The sequence below is a fragment of the Clinocottus analis genome, unplaced genomic scaffold, assembly GCF_023055335.1.
Source record: "Clinocottus analis isolate CAN_PGR_092001 unplaced genomic scaffold, fCliAna1.0.p SCAF_15, whole genome shotgun sequence".
Taxonomy (NCBI): domain Eukaryota; kingdom Metazoa; phylum Chordata; class Actinopteri; order Perciformes; family Cottidae; genus Clinocottus; species Clinocottus analis.
Window position 1 is genome coordinate 8788188 of NW_027175876.1, and position 6517 is coordinate 8794704.

The window sequence follows — 6517 nt, forward strand, 5'->3', positions numbered from 1 at the left end:
ACATTACAGTAACATTTCTGTCAATTAATGCTCCAACAGGTTGGATTTATATCTATAAAATATTTTTGTCAGACTGTAGAAAATCAATCTAATATCTCTCAGGACGGATGGGTTACACCCGGGGACTTTTGACTCTTGACCTCAGTAATATAAAATCATGGCTACGGCCCTGAGGCTGACTTGTGTTTATGGTATCCCTTGTTTATGGTATGCTATGTTTATTGAATCTGTCGTGTTTTATCCAATAATGTTTTAGCTTTACAATGGCTTCACAGTTAAAAGTTAAAAAGTCAACTGCTTCATTAGAAATGTGCTTAGCTCACTTCATAGTTCAATATTTATATATTTAGATGTTTAACCTTTAAGAAAAATCTATCTGATTTCCTCACATGGCTCTTGCGGCCAGGCAGTGAAGTGTATTTGTAGAGTAGGGAAAGACTTCCCTTTTACTGCTTATTAAACACGATTATGTCCTCCACCAAAGTGTCTGCGTTCTCTTTAACAGACATTAGGTTTCTCACGGTCCGGTTGCACTCATCTTGCGACACAGAGTGTACATCTTTAGCAGACATCTCGATAACAACTTGGGAACGTTTTCATCTGTGACCATAAAATGCAATTTGTCGCATTGTTCTTTTACTTTCAAGGGTATTTCTCCCTCAGGGTTAATTACACAGAACACATGGTCTGACTGATGTTTTTGCTATAAGAAAACTCAAACTGCCAGAGAGAAGTAATGGTAAAGTGTCTCCCTGCAATATCACTTATCACTGCGGCAAGATGGAGATTATTGACTTAACTGGTCTAGACATCAACAATGAGTGATTTAAGGTCCCCCTCTCAGCGTCTGAGATGTGTGTATTTTCCTTTACCGGAGGTAGAGGAAGAAAACACATCTTTATTTATCCTTTCAGATGAAGATGCAGGCAGTGAGCTGCACAATCACGTTGTGTCATCTCTGCTGAACAAAGATGGAAATCTGTTGTGACTTTAATGTGCTTGTTTGGGGTTGTGGGGGCGCGTTGATGAGGTGGGAGCGGGTCGTGTCATCGTCGTGAGTAACACCACCAGCACTAAATCACCTTTAAAGTTAAACTAAACAGACAGTGCACACACACAGACATAATGTATGTGTGTCCAGGAGATTTTGTTTATGTGGACGAGTGTGTGAGTGTGTTTGAGACTCAGATTTGAGGTGATAGTCCTCATATATTATGTGTATTTATTCAGAAATGTAACATTATGATCTCCACAAAGTCTGTATTTTTTGCAGGGCTGTTATTGTGGATGGCATTATATACAACAGGTGTTGCTTTTATGTGTTCTTGAATTAGATCTCTGCTCTGAGCTTCTCCAGCATGTATCAGACTTTTCCTACAATGTCTCATCTCATCTATCAGCTCTCCCATGAATAAATGTCTCAAGTATGTAAGTGCACGCACATCCATGTGCGCTCATGTGTGTTCACTCTGCGACATGACAGACACTAAAGCTCAACCACAAGGCAATAATTTACTAATGCACTCCTCAGCCATGCTCCCTGGTCCTGTCTGCAGCTCCTGATGGATGCTGACGGCTCCAGAGATGGACTGCTGCTGATAGGGAGTGACCAGAGAGGAGCCTGATTAAAAGTAGTGGAGCATGGCGGAGGGTGATAACCCCGATCCATTGGTGATGAATCCACTCTGGACAGGCTGCTGTCTCATTAGGGTCTACCCTCAGCCAGGCACCGCGTGTCCAAATAAACTTTGAAACAATCCTGCTTTTATCAGCAGGATTATGCTTGTTTTCCTTTCCGCGGCTTTCCTTGTGTGGGCTCATGTGGAGCATCCTCCCCCTCTGTCGGTCTCTATAAACTGGAGGTGTGATTCACCAGCCCTGACTTCCCTGTGTTTATACATTGCAGGGTCTATCTTCTTAAATTAATGAGCCCAACAGCACCATTAGACAACTATTTGCCTGACTAATCTGCAGCCAATATGAAATAGTGAGAAAAAGTTGAAATAATCTGCCCTTTATTTGTGATAACATAAACAGTGAAGTTGTTTTAAAGCATGATAACATTAAATATTGGGCCTGGGGAGGGGGACAGAAAGAGGTAGTTTACATTCTCACTGGAGTAGTCTTGATAACAGGCCAGAGGGAATATGAGCCCCTTTAAATGTGTGCATTAGTGTAATTTATTGAGCTTCCTTCTAAGCCCTGCTGTTCCTCCAGCTCCTTTTTTTTCCCAAACAAAAGACAGGCCAAGGCTCCAGAATGGATGGGAGTTAAAAATCATTCACAGTTGATAATCACATAAAACAACGCCATATTTGCTGCCTAATAAGCACAAAACGTTCCATCGGCCTCCTCCCTCCGATCGGGATGAGGCGACTCCTCCGAGCAGACCAGGGTGATTTACACCCGGCGATTTGGAAATGCTTTGGTTTTGGAGTGGGTATGAGGAGAGCCAGGGCGGGTGGGGTGAGGCCAGAGATTTTATAATTCTTTGTGTATGTCTGGAAGTCATCCACATGTTCCGATTTTTAACCAATTTATGTCCGAACGGAATGACCCTGGGAATTAATGAGGTTCTGGCCGTGAGTTTCCAGCGCTGCAAGGTCAAGTAAATCATGCTTTAGGGCTCCAGTCCTCCCCACTCTGCTCCCTCACTCTCCCTGACTCCACATCCTGCGATAACAGAAAGACAAGGGGCCTGAGAAATACCACCTCATCGACACTTGTGTCCATCCAGTAGAACATATTTTAGAGTTTGAGCGCCAACCGGCTGTAAAGCCTGCTTTTAGTGGAGACTAGCAGCTGATGAATGGGAGTGGGGCAAGAGCAGTGGGACTAGAGGTCACTTTCTTCATTTCACAGCAGATTGTTGATGTTATGCACATTTCTCTCTCCAGAGGTGACTTTTTTCTTTCTGGGCCGGTGTTTTATTGGAGCATTATAAAGACTTTATACTTGATTTAGCTGGGCCATTTCCCTTTGAATGAATATGTGCTGAAGCACGTTCACATGAGGGAAAAGTTGACATCATTAGACATAATACCATGAAACCTAATAGAGTAACACCTACGTAACGATCACTGCAAATCAATCAACTCTTTTTATGCTGTAAAATAATTTGTCTTTGCATTTAATAGCTGTTAAAGTGCTATAATTTTTACACATGTGTTTAGTGTTTCATATTTAAGAGGAAAAAGGGTGACAACATTGTCAAACAAGCATGAAACTAGAGCACAGTTCACCGCTCATGGAACATTGTGAAGAAGGACTGCCAAGTCTGGCTTGGCTGTGTTTTTATCCTACTATAACCAACAAGGTGACATTTATCACCTGAGTTAATTCTCCCCAGAATATAAAGTCGGCAAAAAAAAAAGAAGAAAAAAGTCCTGTACCAGAAGTTGTATTATTGTTTGTTAATCAGATAATGATGATAAAAACATGAAGTTAGCAAGTGTAATTTTAATGATAATTAACCTATCTTTCTGCATCCACGTGTTTCCAATCTGTGCAGCCTATGGATATATAATCCAATCTTCATGAATTTAGCTATGAAGCAAAATAACCATAAATTCTGTCCATACGATGTATCAGTACAGATAAAACTGGACGGTTTCCAGTTCAAAGCTCTGGACTGCCTCAGAAAATTTGTCAGGGAGAACAAATAACTGATGCTTTGTCCTGCCTGCAGTGCTACCACCAGGGTGCCCTTGAGCAAGGTACTTAACCTCAACAGTGCAGCAAAGCAGCTTTGTGGCCAGCAGTTAGTGTTGCAACAGAAAGTTAAGTTAAAGTTCAGCGGACTCACAAGTAACAGGTTAAAAGAAAGAAGAAGCCGAGTCAAAGATGTCTTGACTTTTATTCCTTATGGGGCCCAAAAAGCTGGATCCTACAATTCCCATAATGCAACTAGACACAACCTTTTATTAGACTCCCTCAGTCCCCTAAATGTACAATTCTCTTAAACTCTACAGGAACAGTCTGTAACGCAGGCTTTCCGTTTAAGTCTCAAGTCCAAATTGAGATAACCCTGATGACACCAAAAAGGTTTCTTTTTTTTAAAAAGTCACCGTAAACTTTATCAAAACTCTTTTCACATGATGAGTAAACTGAACTCTGTTTGTAAAATCAACGCCCCTTTAAAATGATGTTTCACTGATATGATTTGAGAAGAACTCCCCTCTCGACCATTTCACAACCTAAGTTCGTCCATACATTCCTTCCTTTAGCTAATACTTCACCTTGTTTATAAGATTATCCTTCCAGTAACAGTTAACTTAATGAATGAATTAGACCAGGGCGACAACTCTGAATAAATCTGGCCTGTCTGCGATAATCGCCATTACTTACTTCAAGCTCTGTTAACACAAACGGAGCGGTGATGTCAGAAATCCACGTCGGACCAGCTGAGGAGAAGCAGTCTCCACACTCTCTGCTGATGGCTCCAGACAAGCACCTTGATGGCTGTAATTACTGTCAAGTTCCAAAAGAGATGAGAGATACCAGGGGCCCGAATAAAACCTAAAACGGTTTTGATATGATGGATTTCTCAAACTTTGTTTAAAAATTCCTCGAGCTATCTGTCTGGCGTCTTGAGGAGATGATGGCTCGAGCACTACAGTCGGTCCATTCAGCCACTTCAGGGCACGAAAACTTTATAGTGTTTAAATCAATATGGCTCGTCCGATTCAATGTTTGCATGCGGCGACGATTGCCGCCCGCTTGTTCAACGAGTAAGTATGCAGACTGGTTTCAGTAAATGTCTGCTACGGGTGTTTACATTCTACCTAATGCACTCAGATGACACTGAATCTAAACATATTCACACAGAGACTCTCCACCGCTCAGCTTTACTGCCACATTCCAAGTAGGTCCATCTTTATGAGTCCAGCTGTCTTTAGGCTGAATTTTCTCACTGCTTAGCATCTAAACATAAGCAGTCGCTCACTAAGTCAACAAAGATTTGAATTATGTTGCGTTTTATGAGAAAGAATTTTCATTGTTTGAGTATTTAGCTGTTGGGGACTTTTTACTTATGAAGTAAAAATACTTTGAAAATGCTAAGTGACAGTGCACAAGCAGTATTTTTTATCGTTATTTACAATCAAAAGTAAAAGTAGTCAGTGCAGAAAAATGTCATATTATTCTGAATTATGTCATAATATTAGTAAAGCTGACACTCATGTAAGTTGTATGTTTTGTTGTCAAATTAATAACTTATTACAAATGACCATTCCACCAACCTATTTACTTTATGAATAATGACCAAAGTAATTATTTTCTTTACATATATTTTTTTTCCGCAGCTGTGCTAAGCACAGCCATCTCACTTATTATTAAATATAACTAACAGAATATGAGATGCTGTTGTCTAACAGGAGAAATGTTTCACTAGCAGCGAGCACACCATGTGTGCATCATGCTCAATTTTTTTCATAGACTTCTATAAAATCCGACTTGTTTTTGCAACCAGTGGAGTCGCCCCCTGATGGCCATTAGAAATACTGCAGTTTTAATGCACTTCAACCACGTTCACTTTACTTTTTACATCCGTCAAACATAAGACTGGATCCCTCAGTTATGTTTTGTCCGGTGACAATTCCAATAAAGTTTATTTGAACATGATGCTGCAGCATTACTTTTTATAATCCTACAAAGGATATAAAGTGCAAAGAGCAAAATATGTAGCCTCCAATCTCTGGGAATGTGCAGACAGTTAATCAGGCGTCATGACCCCCTCAAACTGCGTCAAATCAAACGACCAGAAATTCGGCCTGATTCTAGTATACAGCTAGTATACTCGTGGACATCGCGGTTTTGTCTCTGCAGCCGTGCAGAGACAAAATGAAAATAGTTGAAACAAGTTTCTTGAAGGGAAACAGGTGAGATCTGAGATCCCTGGAAAAATAACATAGGATGTAAGAAAAGGCATGCACAACAAGATGACCTTCATTTTTATAGAACACCGTCGTCAAAGACGCCCTTTGAAGCTAAATGCAGAAGTTTATGGTTGCAGGCCGTCAAATGGACAGAGAGGACTGATTCTGATCATCTTGTTTCTGCTTGAACCGTTCTGTTTAACTGTAGTACAGGATTTAAGTTAATGTTAGCTACGTTCCACAGCTTCAGGTATCTACTGGTGTTCTCCTTTTCATTTTTCATTTTTCTGCACAACCTATTACCCCGCCAATATGATCCCTATCAGCTCTGTGCTTATTGTACCTCACAGTCTTGTTCTGATGGACTCCCGTTCAGTAACTGCGTCACAGCGGGAGCTGCCACATCCTCACAGTGGACATGCCAGAAACTTCAAAATGAATGACTGCAGCAATCACTTGAGGTTTCACAGGCAGTTTCTCCCTCCGTGCTGCAGGATTCAACACACCGGGGAGATAAAAATCTAATTTTTGCAAATGGGATTAAGGCACATACAATAACAAAAAGAGGAATGAATGGGCTTACTGTATTAAACAAAAGATGTACATGATAGTCCCTGTGTGGTTTCTGCTCGACATATTTT